The following is a 23,066-nucleotide window of genomic DNA, read 5'->3' as shown; positions in this document are numbered from 1 at the left end:
TTATTCTACAGGAACTGAGTGCAGCCACTGATGTAAGCCCAGATGTGCTCTGTTGTACCATAGAAACATGAAGATAGAGCACCTCTGCAGGCTATGTGGTTCAGTCCTTAGCTGAAGTATAAACACATAATAAAAATGCTCTTACAAACTTTCACATGGAGGAGACAGACACTGAATATTGGTTGATCAGTAAGGCATTTGCATTGGTAAAGCACTACATACTGTTGAAAAGTCTAAATAAAAGATCTGTTTTCAAATATGACATATAAATCAAATAGTTCATGTGTAGGAAGATAGGATATATAAGAAACAATATATGTAAGAAATATGATAAATAATCAAAAGTTCTTGTGTAAGAATTAAAGCAGGTAGCTTTCCTAGTGATGTTACAACACGTCAAAATATAATACAGTATTGTGACTTTCACTTTTCAGTGTGACAACGAGTTACAAGTGGAACAACACATAGAACTGGCTATTTTTTTCACTATTTCACAGAATTGGGTGGCCGAGGATTTGACAATGGGTAAGAAAGATGACCTGAATGGTGAATGCTGCAAACCTGTCTCCTTTATTAATAAACAAATTCAAACCCAAAGAAACTGGTGAATAATATCTATGCTATTTAACAAACATTCTTTCAACAATAAGGATTTAGTCTTTACTTTGTCTTTGGCTCTCCATTAGGCCTAAGGTTCAAAAGATAAAAGAGACAGCCTCAATCTAAAGTCTAAATGATTGGTCAGGGAATCATGAGACACAAAAACAGTGATGGGAAAATATTCCTGGCAAAGAATACACTAATAATCATTTTCACATTTCCCTGCAGTGTCTCCATTTACTCATAGGTAAAATTGATGTTTGGGAAAATCCTCAAATAGGTCATCCTTCTGTTGGACCCACATTTAACTGCTCCAAATAACTGATCTTTGCTGGCTTTATTAAACTATCAAGTATCAAAATTCCACAGCTTTTCAGCAGAGCCTGCTGCTTCCATCTATTTTGTACAGGGATTTCTTTCTTATTTCTCTCTGAATTGTTTTGGTGATCTAAGGTCATTCACTCTGACTTTGTCACTAAGCAATATCTTCTGCTGGCACAGAAAATCATTCGTAAGGAAACTTCTCTTTCTTCTTGTCAGTCAAAATGTGCTTCCTTTAATCTTTTCCTTCAGGCCTATTTTTCATCATGCTGTCTTTCCCTGGGACTTTTCCTTTATTTGAGGCGGGCAGGTGATGGGCACAGAAGCCAGTCTACTTGCTTTAAAATGGACCCAACCATTACTAAGAATAACATTCATTGACGAACAACTATTAAATGCCTATTCTGCGACAAGCGCTGTGCTAGGGACTGGGTCTGCACACACAAATTGTATGTGATCCCTGTTCTTGGGACTAGTGGTCTAGGAAAGGGAGACCAATACTCAGAAAAATGTGCAAAAAAAAGTGTGATAAGGCATTGTGGGTGTCATAAAGAATATGGAAGGTTGAAGGTAGGCACCAATCGAGGGGCCAGTTTTGGGTGGTGTTTATCAGGGCTTCATGGGAGTAGTGACCCTTGGGCTTTATTGCAGTTTGAAAAGATGGGCAGAAAATGGGTGGGACAAAGTATCACCTGTCCATATCTTGCTACCCATTTGTAGAACTTTTTAGATGTGCAGAGAAGACAAGGCAAATTTATTTTCCCCTCAATTGTTTGAAATTTATTGCCTCATCTATAGGCAATTTGGTGAACTTCCATGTGTACATGAAAAAAAAAAAAAAGCAGTGTGGTGATTTCTCAAAGAATGAAAAACAGAATTAACATTTGACCCAGCAATCCCATTATTGAGTATATATCCCCTAAAATACAAATCATTCTGCCAGAAAGCAACTTGCATGAGTATGTTCATGGCAGCAGTATTCATAATAGCAAAGACCTGGAATCACCCTAAATTCCTATCAATGATAGACTGAATAAAGAAAATGTGGTACATAAACACCATGGAATACTATGCAGCCATAAAAAAGACCGAGATCATCCATCTCCATCCTTTGCAACAACATGAATGGAACTGGAGGCCATTATCCTAAGTAAACTAACGCAGGAACAGAAAACAAAATATTGCATGTTCTTACTTATAAATGAGAGCTACATGACAAGAACACATGAACACAGAGAGGAACAACAGATGCTAGGGTCTGTTGAGGGTGGAGGGTGGGAGGAGAAAGAGGATCAGATGAAATGCCTATCAGGTACTATGCTTAGTACATGGATGAGGAAATGATCTATATATCAAACCCCTGTGACGCAAGTTTACCTATATACCATACCTAAGGCACATGTACTTCTGAACCTTAAGTAAAAGTTAAAAGAAAAAAACCTTTAATATATTCGAATATATTCTGCTGTAATTTGGTGTAGTGTTCTGGAAATGTCGGTCAGGTCAAGGTGGTTGATAACAGTATTCAGGCCTTTTATAGCCTTACGAATACTTTCATCCATTCTTGTCTACTTGTCTATTTGTTCAAGATTTTAGTTTCCAACTTTGATTATGAATTTATTTCTTCCTTCAGTTTTCTCAGTTTTTTTCCTCATAAGTGTTTAAACTATATTATTATGTGCATTAGAGTTCTTATGTCTTCTTGATGAATTTCTCCTTTGCTTATTATCAAACATCCCATTTATCTCTTGTAATATTCCTTGTCTTGAAGTCTATTCCAGCTTTCTTATTTTCTGCATGGTATATTTTTTCCATTCTTATACTTTCAAACTTATTTGTGTTATTTGATTCAAAGAGCATCTCTTGTAGGCAACATAGAGATGCATCCTGCCTTTTTAAATTAGCTACTCTCTGCCTTTTCCTTAGTGTTTTAGTTCACTTATATGCGTTGTAACTATTGATATGGCATGGTTTAATTCTTCCATCTTACTGTTTTTTAAATTTCTCTTTTCCATTTTTTGTTGCTCTGTTTTTCATTTCTTGTGTGCTTTTGGGTTGTTTGGATATTTTAGCATCTCATGGTATTTCTTCTGCTGAATTCTTACCCATATCTCTTCCTGTGTTTGTAATGGCTGCTCTGGGGCTAATAATATGCATCTTTAATCTATCAAAGTCTCTTTAGAATCAATTCCTACCACTTCACACTTTTCACCTGACACTTCCTACTTCATATTGCTAATTTCTCACCTCACTTCTACCACCATGCACTTCCCGTTTTTCACTTCCCAAATAAAGCAACCTTAGAAGAGTATAACTCAATTTCATTTCTCTATGCTTCATGCTATGCCTTAAATTTCACTTCTACATGTATTATAAATCCCACCTTGATTTAAACAGTGAATTGCCTTTTAAGAAATTGTCTTTTAAGAGAATAAGGCAACAGCTTTTTGTGATATTAATCAATTTATTGACTGACTGGCACTTTCCTTTATTTCCTGTAGATTTCACTTTTCATCTTCTATCATCTCTTTTCAGTCTCAAGAAGATTCTTTAGCATTTCTCATAAGTCTCTTGGTGATGAATTTTTTCAGCATTTGTTTTTCTGAAAATGTGTTCATTTTATCTTCAATTTTGAAAAAAAAATTTTTTTTGAGACAGAGTCTTGCTCTGTTACCCAGGCTGGAGTGGAGGGGTGCAATCATGGTTCACTGCAGCCTTCACCTCCCGTGCTCAAGTGATCCTCCTGCCTCACCCTCCCAAGTAGCTGGGACTACAGGTGCACGCCACCATGCTTGGCTAAATTTTTTTTGTTTTTTTACATTTTGTAAAGATGAGGTTTCACTATGTTGCCCAGGCTGGTCTTGAATTCCTGGGCTCAAGAGATCTGCCTGCTTCTGCCTCCCAAAGTGCTGGGATTACAAGCATGAGCTACCACACCTGGCCAATATTATTTTATGGTTATAGAATTCTGAGTTAGCATCTATTTCTTCTGGTACCTATTTAAAGTGTAAATTGAATAGTTTCCTCCTTCCTGATGCCTAGTCCTTTTTGTATATGTGGTTAGCAAATATTTTTTCCCAATGTGTAGCTTATCCTTTCATCCTCTGAATATGGTCTTTAGCACGGCAAAGGTCTTAACTTTTGATGAAGCCCTATAATTTATAAAGGATTCTGTTTATGAGTTGTGCTTGTGAGTTGTGCATCTTTAGGAGTTGTGATTGTGTCAAATCCAAGCACACTTTGCCTAGCGCTAGATCCCAATTCCAATGATATTCTATTATTTTAAAAATATTTTTATTGTTTGTGTCTTACATTTAAGGCTTAACATCAGGTGGAATGGCTCCTCCTTCTTTGTCTAGATCGTTTTAACTACTCCAGAGTGTGTGATCTCTCATATAAATTTTATTTTATTCTGTTTTATTTATTTATTTATTTATTTGAGGTGGAGTTTCACTGTTGTTGCCCAGGCAGGAGTGCAATGGCACGATCTCAGCTCACTGCAACCTCCACCTCCGGGGTTCAAGCAATTCTCTCGCCTCAGCCTCCTGAGTAACTGGGACTACAGGCGCCCCCCACCACGCCCAGCTAATTTTTTTTTTTTTTGCATTAAATCTATAGGTAAATTTTGGCAGAATTTTTATATTTATTGTTTTTTTCCAATGCACGGAATTGGTATATCTCTACATCTATTAAAGTGTTCTTTGATTTCTTTCATCAGCATCTTGTAATTTATATCATAAGATCCTGCACATGTTTTGTTAAATGTGTAGTTAAGTATTTCATTTTCTTTGGAACCAATTGTAACTAGTATTGTGTTTGTAACTTCAGTTTCTGCATGTTCATTGTTAACATGTAAAATGTGATTAATATTTGTGTGTGTATGTGTTGATCTTGTCTCCTGTAACCTTGCTGAACGTGTTCTATTTTGAACATGATGAGCATAAGGGTTTTGGGGAAATTAGGTGAAGACGTTCTACAGAAAATTAGGTATGTGTAAGCCTGAGACTTGGTCACGGTTGGGGAGAGAGATTTGAGGATCAGTCATATGTGGGTGGTAACAAAAACCAAAAAAAGTGGAAGAGGTTGCCTGGAGATGGCACCAGGAGAAAAGAGAAGCCCAGAGCTTCCTTGGAGCACAGGCATCAGAGAGGCAGGTCAGAGGAGCCAGCAAAGGAGCTGATAGAGACCAGAGAGGAGTGGGGGAACACTGAGAAAAAGTGGCATCTTAGAAAGCAAATGGAAAGAGGGTTTTAAGAGAAAGGAATTTTCAATAGTATTGGATTCCTCACAAAGTATATGTATTAGTCTGTTCTCACACTGCTAATAAAGACGTACCTGAGACTGGGTCATTTATAAAGGAGAGACGTTTCATGGACTCACAGTTCCACATGGCTGGGGAGGCCTCACAATCATGGCGGAAGTCAAAGGAGAAGCAAAGTCACGTCTTTCATGGCAGCAGGCAAGAGAGAGAGCATGTGTAGGGGAACTCCCCTTTATAAAACCATCAGATCTCATGAGACTTATTCACTATCATGAGAACAGCACAGTAAAGACCCCACCCTCATGATTCAATTACCTCCCACCAGGTCCCTTCCACGACACGTGGGTATTACAGGAGCTACAATATGAGATTGGGGTGAGGACACAGCCAAACCTTATCAGTGTAGACTTAAAGTATTAGCACTTAATATAATTTATTGACTTTGACAAATATGACCTTAAATGACCCCAGAAAATGCAGTTTCAGTGTGTATGTGAGTGCGGCAGATGTGGGTAGAGTAGAAACAATAAGCCATTATTTTGAGGACCTTAGTTGCCAAAGGAGGGAAGGTGATAGGGCAGGAACACAATTTAGTATGGGCTAAAAAGAGAACATGGTGAGACGTGAGCATAATGTTCTTACAGGGAAGGAACCAACCAGTGGATACTGAATGGTTAAACACAGAAAGATGGGAGTCAGATAGGGAGGGAAATGGGAGAAGGAGGAACGTTGTGGGGAGACAGGCAGGAAATATGCGGGCAAAGATCAAGAAGGAGGAAAGAGACAGGAAGGAGAGGAGGAAGAGGTGGAGAAAGTGAAGGGAGATGCCAGTCAGAGGCAGAGTAACTGATGGCGAATGGAGATGCAAGGGGGACTGTTCAAAAGCTCAACAGAGGAATAACCCTTGGAAAAACCCTTTCTCTGTGATTAGTGCAGAAGTGGTGGGGCTGGATGCAGAATACACAAATTTGTTTCGATGAGTATGAAAAACTGTGGAATTTCTCACCTGCTAAAATGAAAGAATTATCTCTGTGAAAGAGGCATCTTGGTCATGAGGCTCTGGGGCTGCTCTGGGGAAATTGGTTTGAGAAGAGTGGCAAAATTTTAGAAAACCTGCTGAGGAGGATGGGAAAAGGACAAAATAGGAGATGCCAAACATTTCAGAGGACTAATGACAGCCCTACTGAGGTTGAGTTCCATGATCCTACTGTGGCACTGGTATGAACGATGCACAGTACAGCAAAAGAGATGCTTTTCTTGAGCCGAGGTTGTAAGGTAGGGTAACATAATGCATCATGGGGCTGGGCGATTCAGCTGTGTGAGTGGTGATCATGGTGATTGGGGTGGTGGTGATGGGTTGTTGGTTGGTGGTGGTGATGGTGGTGGTTTTCATTTTTAAAGAAATTTTGTTGGTGGTATTAGACAACAGTTGCTAGTTATTGGTAGTAATGATCATAAAAGAGTTGCTGATTATACAAAATGTGTGCAGTGGTTGGAGTCAACAAGATTAATGAATCCAGTTAGATAGTAATGTGACTAAGTAAACCAATTGTATCCATTGTGCCCAGCTAATAAAGAATAGCCAGGCTTTGTGCTCTCAATTTCTAGGCTAACTTTGATCCCAGAGCTAAAACAGTCTTTTTGTGGACAAAAGCCTAACAAAGAAAAGCAGAGAGGTGGGACTAAACCATCCCAAAGATGAATCTTATACAGATCCTTGTTTTCCAAGATCTAGACATTTTAAAGAGTTAATACAGTTTGTCCCAGAGGAAAGGGACTCAAAGCTTGCTTCTAAGGGCGAAGGAGATGGAAGGGTTCCCACCAACTCAGAGATTGCCAGATCTGAAGACCTAGGTCAAAGAAAAGGGTGACAGGACCCAGAAATTATGTAGGCAACTCGGTCAGCTTAACTATAGTCTCTGGAGCTCTGGGAAGAATCCCAGTGGCTGAGCTTGGCACAGGGAAATGAAGCCAGAGGGGCAAGAAAGAGGCAACTGCCTTAGGATGAAAGCCAGTGCATGCCATCATTTTTCTGAACTTCACTTTATAAAAAGAAAATTAAATAGTAAAATATCTACTATAATTTCTGTTGTTTTACTTGCTTTTAATTACCTTTCACAAACAATTGAAATAACCTCAAACAATATTACTCACTTAGTCATATTTGATACATAATATTTTGATTCATGGGTATTCGAAGCTGCCTAAGAAATAAGCCATATGTCCTTCGTTTTATTTTATAACCAAGAAATATGTGTAAAATGAAACCCCAGCTCATCCCTGACCTCCATCTGCATCTGCAGGGTTGGTGGTGGGAAGGAGGTGGTATATGCACTTTCACTTTGCTCCATCAAACAGGAGGTCCACATTCCCGCCCCCGTATCTGCAGACTGGTGGTGTCAGATGTCTTGGTTAACATTACTTTGGGCTTTGAAATAATCTTAGTTTTGGTATTATTTGTTGCAATATTTTAGTTTTAGGTGGATTAAGAAGTATGGCCTGTGTTATTCAGAAATTTATCTATGTAGATTTTTCTATTTTATTAGAATTAACATTTTAATTTACTAAAGAGCTTTAGAAACTGTTAAAAGTCCTCATCAAAACTCTACAAAGAACAGTTAGTGCTATTCTACGTAAATTGCACGTAGAGAGATTCAAAAAGACCCCCAAGACAGGCTATCTAGAAAAAAAACTCACCATGTAATCCAATTAAACAATTAGTTCACTTGATCAGTTTTCATTGTTTTTCAGGAAATTGACCGAATCTGCCAACTGCTTTGACCTTTTTGTAGATAGACCATTATGACACATAAAATGGAACTTTCTACCTGTTTATCTGCATGCACGTCTCAAAATTCTTTCCATTTTTGTGTATAAATTGTTAATGAGCAAGTATTGTTTTGCTTAGTTCTGATTATTAAGCTTAGCAGATAAAGTTGGAGGGAGGAAAATAATTTATCTGACTGGTTAAGTCTCTACTTAATATTATAAGAAGTTTTATGGTGCTTGAGAAAATCTTATCTAAATCAATATTATTTTACAGCAGAGAAAACAGAAATTTTTAAAATTTAGAGATTTTATTTTTATTTGTAATGGAAATTTCTGATTCTGATAAAAATTATTTACACATTTTTATTTGTGAATGATTTATACCATTTTGTGAATTATTTAAAATGTTTTTACATACCCTGAAAAATTTGAAAATTAAAATATATAGAACTGTAAACATCCAACCATAAGAAAGCAAACAGCCCAACTGAAAAGTAAGCAAAGGCCTGGACAGACACCTCAACAAAGAAGATACACAGATGGGAAATTATAAAAAGATGGTCAACATCATATAGTACCATCATTAGGGAATCACAAACTGAAACAACGAGATACCACTGCATACCTGTTAGAATGGTGGCAATACAAAACATTGACACACCAGTTGCTGGTAAGGATGTGGAGCAACAGGAACTCTGATTCATTGCTGGTAGAAATGCAGAATGGTACAGCCACTTTGGAGGACAGTTTGGCAGTTTCTTACAAAGCTAGACATAACTATTTCCATGTGGTTCAGTAATTGCACTCTTTCATATTTCTCCAAATCAAATGAAAACTTATGTCTACACAAAAGTCTGCACACAAATGTCCACAGCAGCTTTATTCATAATTTCCAAAAATTGGAAACAACCAAGATGTCCTTCAATAGGATACACAAACTCTAGTACATCTATGCAATGGAATATTATTTAATGACAAAAAAGAAATGAGCTATCAAGGCATGCAAAGACTCAGGACAATCTTAAGTGCACATTGCTAAGTAAAAGAAGCCAGTCTGAAAATACCACATACTATATGAATCCAACTATGTGTCATTCTGGAAAAGGCAGAACTATGAAGACAATAAAAGGATCAGTGGTTTCCCAGGATTTGTGGGGAGGAAGGGACAAATAGTCTGAGGGCAAGTGCATTTTTATGGAGTGAGACTACTCTATATGATACTGTAGTGGTGGATACAGGACATCTTTAAAAACCCATAGAATGTATAGCACCAAGAGTGAACTGTAATGTAAACTATAGACTTTAGTTAATGATAATATATCAACATTATCTCATCAATTGTAACAAATGTACCACACCAATGCACCATGTTAATTAGGGTAAACAATGAGCATGGGGATGCTCTAAAAATGGAGCAGTTTAATATTTTAATCAAAAATATAGATAAGTTCATGAAATATAAATGGATTATATTAATGGATTATCACAAAGTAAATACTATAGAATCATTAACTATAGACTAAGCTTAATATAGAAGACTTACTGTAGAATAAGCAACTAATTAAAGGAGGTGATCAAAGCTATTGAGCTTGGCATGGTGTTTGATATCATCTGAGAGTAAGAAAAAATATCTTGGCCAGGCGCAGTGGCTCACACCTGTAATCCCAGCACTTTGGGATGCCGAGGCGGGTGGATCACCTGAGGTCAGGAGTTCGAGACCAGCCTGACCAATATGGTGAAACCCCATTTCTACTAAAAATACAAAAATTAGCCGGGCATGATGGCGTGTGCCTGTAATCCCAGCTATTCAGGAAGCTGAGACAGGAGAATCACTTGAACCCAGGATTTGGAGGTTGCAGTGAGCCGAGATCGCACCACTGCACTCCAGCCTGGGTGACAGAGGGAGACTCCATCTGGGGGGAAAAATATATATATATATATATATATCTTGCCTGGATAAGCTTCCAATTTATTTAGGAGGAATGAAAAATTTTATTACCACATTTTCTCAATTCTAAGATTTAAAAACATATTTTAAAGATTAAAATTATATACATTTACAATTAAAATATATTATTTAGCATGTCTACAATTGTATGCATTTTAAAATCAATGGCATTTTATAATTGGCAACTTTTTTTCTTAGTGGTACATAAAATATATGACATCCTGGAATTCAATAAAATATGTTTGCTTCTTGTAGTCTCTTAGAAGTGAGCTTTCTCTTCCAACTAAAAGAGAGCTGTTCAAAGATCTGGGAGAGCAGGCTCCTAGTCTTGGCTTTCTCATTAACTGGATATTGACCTTGGCCATGGCCATTAACTGTTCTGATTCCAAGTTTCATTATCTGTACAATGGTAGAAGTTTAAAAGTCCCTTAGGTTCTCACTAACTCAACATTTGAATCTAGGCCACCTTGGTAGAATAGGGCAGGGAGGGTGCTGGGTAATACAAATGAAATTGAATTGCTCTTCTCTCTCTGTGAAGCACCTGGGCTGTTTCCAAATAGAAAATGCAGCTTAGTGATTGTTGTGAGCAAGAAGTGTCCCAGCCGGCCGGGCGCGGTGGCTCAAGCCTGTAATCCCAGCACTTTGGGAGGCCGAGGCGGGTGGATCACAAGGTCAGGAGATCGAGACTATCCTGACTAACATGGTGAAACCCCGTCTCTACTAAAAATACAAAAACCTAGCCAGGCGCGGTAGCGGGCGCCTATAGTCCCAGCTACTCGGAGGCTGAGGCGGGAGAATGGCGTGAACCCGGGGGGCGGAGCTTGCAGTGAGCCGAGATCGCGCCACTGCACTCCAGCCTGGGAGACACAGTGAGACTCCGTCTCAAAAAAAAAAAAAAAAAGAAGTGTCCCAGCCAAGCTTAGTGAGGAAATAGCAGCAGAATCGCAAGACTCGGGCTCCGCGATCGCACATTTTATATATTTGGCACCACCTCGGACTTTCATATGAATAGAAACGAAAGACTTTTTAGTTTCTGAAAGTAAAATGCTTCAGATTTGATTTGCCTCTGAATTATACTTAGGAATATGGGAAAATTAGCTAAATCTCCAAGACACCCTCCAACCCTCCATCTGCCTGCTCACCCCCGTGCCTCCCCACCACCTTCTGCGCGCCTATTCCACCAGCAGTACCCACTGGCTTTTGTTCCTATGGGCATCTCCCCAGGGCTCTAGTCTCTGCATACAGGTCTGTAAGCCACCAACTACCTTCGCCATGCAAAGCCACCGTAGACTCCAACCTTCTGAATACTCCATGTAAGCTTGCAAATTATACTCCAAACACAACACAGTAGCTAATGTCATAAGCCAGTGAGCCACATTTAGGGCTGATTTTGAAAGCCTGAGTTTTATGTTTCCAATAGTTGTGATTCGTGAGCAAATTAACAGACCCAGAAGGGCTGCTAATCTTTGCTTCTTGCCTGTATGAGCATGTTGTTAATAACGTTAACTGTATTATTTGTTAATGATAATCATGTATTTTATTATGGTAATGAAAGATTGTTCTTTCAGATGAACTCCACAAGGTCATTAGTTTAGCCTTTAATTTTGCCTAGATCTATTCATTAAGTGGCCAGAGTTATCTCTACACATCAATCAGTTCACCCATCACTGAAACCTAACAGCTGTCTATATGACACAGAACTGTTGTTTACTTTGCTGAGGTGCTGTCTCCCCACAGTTCTGGCCAGAAATGAAGAGAAGTAACATAATGAATAGGCATCAAAAGAGGAAATTTAGGACAATTTAAATTATACCACTTTTGCTTTGCTGAATTGCCCACATATGGTGTGACACAAAAATTAATATATGATGTAAAATACCAAAGACACAAAAGCCTGCCATTCTCTTTCTCATCAGAACTTGAGGATAGATACACAGATTTGCCTCTTCTTCAGCTTATTATTATTACTTTTATAAATCTCATGCATATGACCATCTTGGCTTTTGGAGGACAATAGATATTGAGGGAAGCTATTTATTATTTATTTATTATTTCTACTTTCAGATCTCCCGCATATTTCATCCTAGCCCTTGACAGTTTAAACAGATAAACTATGATCACTCACTTCTCTCTAATTTTCTTTCTTTCTTTCCCATCATCTGGTCCATATCCATAATTACTCCCTTAGATTCAGATAATTATAGAGATTCCAATAAGCATGTCATGATATTTGTGCATTCACAACAACCCAAATCAATTTGATAACAGCATTCAATAAACATGTTAAGCATCCACTAGTTAACTGGCTACCAGAATTGTTTCTTCAAGTTTTTTTTTTCTAGCATGCTTGCCACTGAGTAAAATACATAGAAATTACTTTTCAGCAAGGTAGTGGCATGAGGGAAAAAAATTTTTGTTTCTCCTCTCAAATTTCCCTTAAATGACCAGTAAAATATTCAAATATATCTTTAAAACAGCTGAAAACTAGAGATGAATATCATCCATGCACTATACATTTCGGTATGGAGGAAAGCTAACCTGATTGTCTGCTTTTCAGAGATCAGAATGTTAAGGAAGTCAATGAGAAAAAAGCCTTGAAGAGTTCCCTGACAAGGTAGAAAGTTCAAGAACTGGAGGCAGAATTGGGCCCTGAGGCTTTAAGTGCCCTCTTACCATTTCCCACCAACGATATTTGGACTCCACTAGTAAGCCCATAGGTCCCCCGATTAACTTTTGTTTCATGGGGCCTCGGAAGTAGAGAGCAGATACAGTTTAAATTTGCTCCTTAAAACTCAGGAGACTATGAGGAGAAAAATGACAGGGACTTCTCTCTAGTGACCTGACAGTATTGGTGGCATAGACGAATGTGCACTAAGGGAGAATCTATCATTAATGTTCTCTATCCATGCCCCAGGCTATTAGATAATGAAAATGGTTTGAATCTGTAGACTGTGCAGTAAATAGTTTGGACTGGGACTGAAATAATTCATCCTAATTCCTGCTTGACTCAAAATTTCACCATGAGATGAGTTACACTGAAATATTGTAGGGGCTCTGAAAATATGCAGTTCACATAAAATGGATCATGGAAAAATCATTATATCCATGGCCTTCTTCTGAAGAAGAGTGTCTGCCTGATTGAGAAAAGAAATTCTGACTCCTAACAAAATGATGAACTCATTGCATGTATGGTTTTATAATAAGTATTGGTGGAGTGAAGATGTTTTTAGGACAGGAAGGATTACATGGATATGAAAAACACAAATATTGAAAACCAAAAGGTGGTTAGAACATCGACAAACTAAAAACTGCTAATTTATTAATTATAGATAATAAGGAGAGAAACCATGTTAGTCTTCCATCTCTGATGTGAGAATTAGGGAAAAAAAAAACTATAGAATGTCTGAGGCAGAAACAGTTTTCAAATCACAGTCCATATAGCAGTATATGAAAAAGACAAGAGTGTAGACATTGTTTTCAAAAAGAAAGAAGGCAAAAAGTATAACTGGCCTAACTTAAACATATCATTTTGACAGTGTAAATGGATTACATTCCATGACTGCAGAAAAATTTTTAAATTGGTTAAAAACAAAACCAAATAGCCCCAAATCCCATACTATATTATTTATAAGGAATAAACCTAAAATAAGGAAAATGAGCTGTTAAAGAAGGTCACAGATTTATTAGATGAAGACAAAATTTTAAACAGCAGGGACACTGATATTAGTATACCTATATTCATCCTTTTTATTACTATTTATTCGTTTTCATTATTATTTACCTCCTAGGTGCCAGGCAATTTTCTAGGTGCTGGGGATATAACTGAATGAAACAGAGCAAGTTCCAACTCTAATTGAGTATGCTTTATTGGAGAGATATTAAACAAATAATTACATAATATAAAGTCAAATAATGATACATGCTACAAAGAAAACTAAAAGAGAGAGAGACTGAAGCCAGCTGTTTTAGAAGGGAATGCTTCTCTGAGGACATGACATTCGTTCATTCCTGAATGGAATGAAGAAGAGCCGTGTAGTTATTTGGGGTTGTTTCAGTGATGCTCTAGAATTTTCCTTCTCAAAGTATGGTCTGTGGTAGGTTTCTTCCAGTTAGTGATGAGGAGATTGCAATTTCCCCAGAATGCAAACCAGCTCCGTCATTAAGGACACTATTCACTGCCGTTGACATTTTTCTCTTTTATTGCAAGACTTTCTTGATGAAGGAAGCACTGTGTTCATTTTGCACTCTGGCTCTTGCTTTTTGTTTGTTTGTTTGTTTTTTGAGACAAAGTCTCGCTCTATCACCCAGACTGGAGTGCAATGGCATGATCTCGGCTCACTGCAGCCTCCACCTCCCAGGTTCAAGCGATTCTCCTGCCTCAGCCTCCCGAGTAGCTGGGACTATGGGCATGTACCAGCATGGCCAGCTAATTTTTTTTTTTTTTTTTTTGTATTTTTAGTAGAGATGGGGTTTCACCACGTTGGCCAGGCTGCTCCTGAACTCCTGACCTCGTGATCCTCCCACCTCGGCCTCCCAAAGTGCCGGGATTATAGGCGTGAGCCACAATGCCCAGCCTGGCTCTTGCTTTTTATCTGGTTGCACTTTGAGTAACTCTGGTAGACAGAGGGAACAAAGTGCAAAAGCTTGAGGCAAAAGCGTAGTCAGCATATCAGGCAACACAGACCAAGCAGACAAAGCTAAGTAATTATATTCAACTTAACAATAGTCAATCATTAATGAAATAATCATTTGACTTAGCTCATTGTCTTAATTGTTTAAATACTTAGAAAGATTCCTTTCAGAGATATTAACATCAAAAACCTGTAAAGATCTCCATCCCCAAATCACAACTTCTCTCTCTCTCTCATCTATCTGATTTCCAACTAGAAAGCTCCACTTTGATGTGTAATAAGCATAAAAAGCAAAATGTGCTCCAAACTCAAGTCCTGATTCTGATCTCCCACAGCCTGCCCTTCCACACGGCAATGTGCCACCACCTTGGTCCTGGTCACCATCTTCCCTTGCACATATTGTTGCAGCAGATTCCCAAATGGCCTCTGTGCTTCTGTCCTTGCTCTTTCCCTCGCCTATTCTCCACGTAGAATCAAGAGTAGATCTTTTAAAATGTTAGTCAGATCATAGCACTACTACTCAAAATGCTTATTAGGTTTCCATCTCATTCAGAGTAAAAGCCGAAGTCTTTACTATAGCCCACAAGCCCTGCACGACCTAGAACACGCTGCCTCTCTGATTTTATCTCATATCCCGTGCTTACTATCTTCCAGCCACATCGGCTCTTTACTCTTGTGAACACCCCAAACACACATCTCAGGGGCTTTGCACTTAGTCGTCTCCATGACTGCTTTTAGGCCTGATATATTTTGGATCTGTGTCCCTGCCCAAATCTCATGTCGAATTGTAATCTCCAATGTTGGAGGTGGGGCCTGGTGGAAGGTGATTATCCAATCATGGGGGCGGTTTCTCCTGAATGGTTTAACACCTTACCCCTTGGTGCTGTTCCTATGATAGTGAGTGAATTCTTGTGAGAGCTGGTTGTTTAAAAGTGTGTAGCACCTTCTCCCTCCCTCTCTCTCTTCCTTCTGCTCTGGCCATGTAAGATGTGCCTGCTTCCCCTTTGCTTTCCACCATGATTGTAAGTTTCCTGAGGCCTCCCCAGAAGCAAAAGCCACCATGCTTCCTGTACAGCCTGCAGAACCGTAGCCAATTAAACCTCTTTTCTTTATAAATTATCCAGTCTCAGGCATTTCTTTATAGCAGTGCGAGAATAGACTAATACAAGGTCTTTGGTGTTCACAAAATCTTATCTGATTACCATATACACAATACCAACTCATCCCCAAGCCCAGATACCCCTTCTTACAGTGGTACCCCCTTATCCACTATGGGTTTTGGTTTCCATGATTTCAGTTACCTGCAGTCAACTGTGGTCTGAAAATAGTACATGAAAAATTTTAGAAATCAAGAATTCAGGCCAGGTGCAGTGGCTCACACCTGTAATCCCAGTATTTTGGGAGGCCAAGGCAGGTAGATTGCTTGAGCTCATGAATTCGACACCAGCCTGGGCAATATGGCAAAACCCTGTCTCTACAAAAAATAAAAAAATTAGCCTTGTTTGGTGGTGTGCACCTGAGTCGCACCTGAGTCCCAGCTACTTGGGGGACTGAGGTGGGAGGATTGCTTGAGCCTGGAAGGTTGATGCTGCAGTGAGCCAAGATTGTACCACTGCACTCCAGCCTGGGCAACAGAGCAAGATCCTGTCTCAACAAAGAAAGAAGAAATAAACAATGCATAAGTTTTAAATTTGGTGCCGTTCTGTGCAGCATGATGAAACTCACCCTTTTCTGCTTTGTCCCCCCAGGATGTGAATCATCCCTTTGTCCAGTATGTTCACGATGTCTTTGTTACCTGTCCATTAGTCACTTCATAGTTTGCCAGGTTATCAGACTGACTTTCACATTGTTGCAGTGATTGTGGTAAGTTATCCTTATTTTACTTCATGATGTCCCCAAAGTGCAACAGTAGAGATGCTGACAATCAGGACATGCAAAGAAAAGCCATAAATTGCTTCCATTCAGTGAAAAAGTGAAAATCTTCGACTTAAGGAAAGAAAAGAAATTGTGGCCGGGCATAGTGGCTCATGTCTGTAATTCCAGCACTTTGGGAGGCCGAGGAGGGTGGATCACTTGGGGTCGGGAGTTCGAGACCAGCCTGACCAACATGGAGAAACCCTGTCTCTACTAAAAATACAAAATTAGCTGGGCGTGGTGGCACATGCCTGTAATCCCAGCTACTTGGGAGGCTGAGGCAGGAGAATCGCTTGAACACGGGAGGCAGAGGTTGCAGTGAGCCGAGATGGTACCATTGCACTACAGCCTGGGAAACAAAAGTGAAACTCCGTCTCAAAAAAAAAAAAAAAAAGCAATTGTCTGGTGAATCTTACCAAGTTTATCATATAATCAACTTTATCACAAAAAAACGTGTAGGAAAAAACAGAATATATATAGAGAGAGTTTAACACTATCCACAGTTTCAGGCAGCCACTGTGGGTCTTGGAATGTATCCACCATGGATAGGGGGCACCACTGTACTTTGCTTACTTTTCTCCAAAGCACTTCATATCATTTGATGTTTATTTTTTCCTTATCTGTCTCCCACCCACTCCCCTAATAGGGTATTGGTCCATGGAAGAGAAAGCTTGTTCTTATTTTATCTCCAGCACCAAGAGTGAGCTTGATGTATATTGATATGTAGGTATTTAATAGATGAACACAAGAATAAAATCACACTTAGAATCCTAAGACTAAAGACAGAATAAAATGTGTAGCTTTCCTTTGTCAAGTGAAAAAACAAATCTGGACTTCAGTCAAGAGACACTCCATTCATAAGTTCTATTGCAAAAGGAAGAGGGTCACTGTTGTCTTAAGGAGAATACTCTGCCCATAGCATCTGCAAGTGTCTGAAAGCTCAGGCAGAAAAGGGATTCTCCTTTTTTGTTTTTTTGAGACAGAGTCCCACTCTGTCACCCAGGCTGGAGTGCAGTGGCGCAATCTCGGCTCACTGCAACCTCCGACTCCTGTGTTCAAGCGATTCTCCTGCCTCAGTCTCCCAAGTAGCTGAGGTTTACAGGCACACACCACCATGCCTGGCTAATTTTTTTTTTTTTTGTATTTTTAGTAGAGAAAGGGTTTCGCCATATTGGCCAGGCTGGTCTTGAACTCTTGACCTCAGGTGATCCACCCACCTGGGCCTCCCAAAGTGCTGGGATTACAGGCGTGAGCCAGTGTGCCTGGCCAAGGGTTTCTCTTTTTATATGGAGGCATAGAGAATCCTAGAGAGGAGTGGCTGTGTGGGAGTGGGATGAGCAGGTGGTGTGAACAGACAATTTGAACAGGGAAGGATCACTGAGGAGAGATGTTCTGTGTTTTAGTGCTTGGTTAAGCTCAGGGGCAAGCCAAAGTTCAATGGCCTGGGGGAAGGAGAGAAGCCTCATTTAGTTTGAACAAGTTATGTTGATGAGCAATTTGTTCAGATTAGTCAGTGAGAACCGAAGAATGAAAATTTGGAGGGTTGGCTTAGTCTGTTCAAGCTGCCATAGAAAATATCATAGACTAGGTGGCTTATAAACAACAAAAACTTATTGCTTATAGTGCTGGAGGCTGTGAAGTCCAAGATCAAGGCATCTGTAGGATTGGTGTCTGGTGAGGGCCAGCTTTCTCATGGACAGCACCTTCTTGCTGTATCCTCACATGGTTTAAGGAGCAAAGCCGCTCTCAGGGGCCTTTTAAAAATGTCAGATCTCTAATTCCATACATAAGAGCTCCAATCTTATGACCTAACCACCTCCCAAAGGACCCACTTCCTGATACCATCACCTCGAGGGTTAGGATTTCAACATATGAATTTGGAAGGACACAAACATTCAGACCCTAGGAGGGGTTGTGTCTGGCTTTGTCATAGGTTTTCAAGGAGCTCATCCATGAGTCTTCTCTTAGTCGCATGGGGATGGGTGGCTCTCTGCCTGGAACACAAAAGGACAGGGAGGATTTCTTGACCATTACTGTTTTCCACATTGTTAGCCCATAGGGGGTCGGTCACAGTGAGGTCATCCACCAACTTCAAGACTGGAGAATGGCAGCTGTGGGGACCATCACTTAGCTGTTTCTTCTGCCACAAGGTGTTGCCAACAACAGACTTCACAAAAAGATCATTCCCCATCAGCCCATTCACATGTCTCTTAACTGCCAGGATTACGTCCCAGTGTGCCTCCATCTGCTGTCCAGCTCACAGAGTCTTGAATCTCACGTTGTCACTGTTCCTCTGGGTCATTGAAACAGAGAGAGATTCAAGGTAGTTCAATAGGGAAAGTCAGAATATATGGTTCTTACTTTATTCATTGTTGTGCCAGCCAACATAATATGATATTACTAGAAATGAAACAGAAATGATTTCAGTTATAAATAATTTACTATCCTCAAAGAAGGTTAGAATTAAGTTGGTTATGTTTTCTTTCATTTAAATAGCTTGCTCTGGGAGCCTGTTATGTTTCCTAGACCTACTCTGGTACCGAATTCCAGTATTGTGTAGATCTTATTAAATACATAAATCTTGTTTATTCTAAAGCACTGCTTTATATGAACAAACCACCTCAAGTTCTTACTCTGATTTTAAAGGACAAGAACTTTGGGGAATACTAGAATATATTGGTCTTAGTTGGAAAATGCTAACATTTGTAGCAGAAGGGCCTTAGAGAGCCCACACTCAGCAACCCAGATAATGTCCAAATTCTCTGTTTATAGAGAAAAATCTCAGGGTACTAGCCCTAGGAACATTTTTTCCCAGGTATCCCTATGATCATCCTGAGGTATGAAGAAAAGTAAGGTAGTCCCACAAAACAAAAGTTAAATTGAAATAGTTTCATACTCTAGCCCTGAAAATAACTGTTTTTCAGCAAACAGTAAGAAATAGTGTCTTACATTTGTCTGGAATTTATACTTTACAATATGCTTTTAAATATACCATGTCATTAAATTTCACAATAATTTGGCAAGAAAGAAATGATAATCTCCATTTTGTTGATGAGTAATAAAAGCTATTATCTATTTCACACTTACTTCTTGCCAGGCACCATAGTAAGCACTCATTTGATCCTTGCACCACTCTGATGATATATGTGCTTATCATTGTCCTTGTAATACATACATTGAAAGTGAGGCTTAGGAAATTTGAAGATTTTGCCTAGGTTTAGGCAATAAGTAAGTAATACAGTAGAAATCTGAACACGCTTTTCCAACTCATAATGCTCTAAACCAGTGGTCTTCACACTATTTTGGCCACACAGTTTTTAACTTATCTATGTACCACGGTACTACTATGTACATTTATATATATATAAATAGATATTAAAAGAGAACAAGATAAAAATATAAATATAAATATAAATTATTTCTCTCATACTCTAATAGAATATCTTCTACATCCCATAAACTTAATCTTGCTGATGACTCTTCTAAGTTATTACCCTCTATGCACTGTGCAAATGGCAACCAAATTTCAGCTTGAGTTTTGGAGGGAACATTCAAACCATATCACTCTTCACCAGTCTGAGGATGATATTAATGTTGAGAGGGGTAGGTCTTTGCAACCAGGCTTAGGGTTCTAGCCAAGAGCATGATATGGAATGTGATATAGAATGTAGTGGTTGGAGGCTGCCCGAGAGGCAGTAGAATGGCATTGAAAAGGACCTGGAGTTACCAGAGGAGAATGGAGGGTCTCACTGAATCCTTTATTGATTGTGTGATTATGGACAAGTTGCCAAGACACAATGGGCTTTGGTGTCCTAATCTGTACCATGTTAAGAGGTGAGACCATAAACAGGTGATTAGGCAGATCCCCTCATGAATGAATTAATGCCATTATTGTGGGAGCAGGTTAATTGTCATGGGAGTGGGTTCCCCACAAATGGGTGAGTTGGCCCAATTTTCTCTCTCTTGCAAGTCTTGCAAGCTTGCTTCCTCCTTCCATTCTTCTGGTATAGGATGACACTTGCCAGGTGCCAGCATCATGCTCTTGGACTTCCCAGCCTCCAGAACTGTGAGCCAAATACATTTTTATTTTTATTGTTTTAATTACTCGGTCTGTGGTATTCTGTTATAGCAGTAGAAAATGGACTAAGACAGAGTATGAGAAATTAGTGCTCTAGCTATTGCAATTGTTTGGATGAATCAGGCCCAAATCCTCTTTTATTCCTATTTTTCTTGACAGAGAACATCTGCTTTCATTGGACAATTGTTACCAACCCCCATTCATTTGATGCCATAGAGGGCTGCTTGTTTCACACAATTCAACATAGATGTATTTTCTCTTTTTCTTTCTTTCTTTTTTTTTTTTTTTTTTTTTTTGAGACAGAGTTTCACTCTTGTTACCCATGCTGGAGTGCAATGGTGTGATCTTGGCTCACTGCAAACTCCACTTCCCAGGTTCAAGAGATTCTCCTGCCTCCACCTCTTGAGTAGCTAGGATTGCCAGTGCCTGCCACCATGCTTAGCTAATTTGTGTATTTTTAGTAGAGACGGAGTTTCACCACTTTGCCCAGGCTGGTCTTGAACTCCTGACCTCAGGTGATCTGCCTGCCTCAGCCTCCAAAGTGTTGGGATTACAGGCATGAACCACCACACCCGGCCTATTTTCTTTACTAGAGTTTGCATTTGACTGTACTCACATTTGGTGTCTGGACACTCCAAAATTTAATATTTATCACTTTACTTGGGGTTTGTTTTATTTGTTGCTAACTTCCAATGATTCTGTGAGTTCACTTTAATATGAACAATACAAATTCTTGCTGTAATCATTTATAAATTCAAACAATGTGATTGTGCCAAACATTGTAGATATCCTCACCATACAAGATTTATTATGTCTGACCCTGAGCGCTTACCTGTTTTGTGGTCAAAGGTAGCACAGTAAGGTTGCCAGGATGGTGAAGCCTCCGTGTGTGGGATGAGATGGAGTTGGAAGCCTGGTATAGCATTTCTCCCAGAAGGGAGTATGAGCCTGAACAAGCAATGTCTCATCACTAAGTGTCCTCAGCAAGAGCTCCCCCAGGGACTACTGTGCAAACACAGAAAAGGGAAAGTTAATCCCAAAGGTACAGGACTCTGGAAAGCCACCAAGGGGAGTAATTGCTTTATTGAGCATTTCATTCCAGGGACTCCAAACCTTTACCTTTAAGAGTTATTTTAAAACTCCCCAGCCCTAGCCACTTACTTTATAAAAAGCAGTTCACTTTCACCAAATATAGTACAAGACAGATAATAACAGAAATTATATCAGTATTTCTCCTACTTTGTTTGCTTCAAAGAGAAGCCTATCAAGGACAAGGAAGTCAGTGCTGTTACAAATAATTTGATTTGATTTGGTTTGATCTTACTTATTAAGCAGACATGTATGAAGTGCCACTATATGCCAAGTATAGTGCTACGAGTTGGAGTATAAAACCAATGAGCAAGACAAGGTCTCCGTCCTTCTGGAGCTTCTGGTCTGGAAGAGGAGAGAAGGCATGCATGAAATCAGCTGCATTATAACCCCAGAAGTGGCTTTGTGTTCGCTATATTGAAATTCACACAAAGCACAGCATTTAACTCCATTATCTCATCTACTTGAGACTGGTACTGAGACTTCAGGTGGACTAGACACATCATACAAGGATAAAAATAAGTATCTGGCATCACTCAGGAATAGGACTGGGGTCTCTGGGTGGCTAGACTGATGCTCTCCCCATTTGGCAGCACTGCCCTCATATAGGGCATTATGATTGGATCACTTGTGAAAATGTGTCAGGGGTCCTTCAGTGATGAAATCTTTAATAGGAATGACAAAGACCAGATACCTCACTTGGCTTCTTTAAGTGATCTCTGAGGGAAGCTAGAGAAAAGGTTCTTAAAAGCTGCCACACCTCTGTAGCCCAGAAAGAAAAGTTTCATATTTACTTCTTTAGAGCCTCCAACTCCAGTCATCTACAGTGCTTTCTTTCTTTCTGACCTTTGGAAAAATGTTATTTGCCACATTTTAGCTCATACTGCTGGCCGAAGTGATAATGAACACAAGATAATATGTGATCTCCCTGAACAGTGTCTGAGATAGTATCCACCCTCCCTTGCTTTATTTCTCCCTGAACTTTGCAGCTGATATATTATGTCTTCCTATGCCTCTGCTTGTTTTCTGTCTCCCAGTGGGATATAAGTGCCTCAACAGCAGGGCCCTGGTCTAGCTTATCAGCTGTTGTGTTCTCAGTTCATGGAACCCTGCATGGCCTGGTAATTGTTGGTTGGTTGAACAAATAAGCAGAGCAACAGATGAACAGATGAATGTCTTGCACAAAGACTAATTCTATTAAATTCTTACCAAGGAGGTCTTACCAACGACATACAGTCAAGGTCATCACATGTCATTTGCTTAAAGTTGCAGACTCCAAGAATCGTACAAAACAAAAAACAACAACAGAAAAAAAGCCCTTTGTTTAAGACAATCAAATCTTACCTTTCACAAACCAGAGCTACTGTATTTGCGATTCTTCATTCACCTGAGGACATTCATTTGCATGCGTATAACACTGTGTAGGCCCTTTTTAGTGTTGTCAGAGTGACCCTG

This window comes from Theropithecus gelada, chromosome 1, assembly GCF_003255815.1.
Source record: "Theropithecus gelada isolate Dixy chromosome 1, Tgel_1.0, whole genome shotgun sequence".
NCBI lineage: Eukaryota > Metazoa > Chordata > Mammalia > Primates > Cercopithecidae > Theropithecus > Theropithecus gelada.
This window is presented reverse-complemented; position numbering follows the sequence as displayed.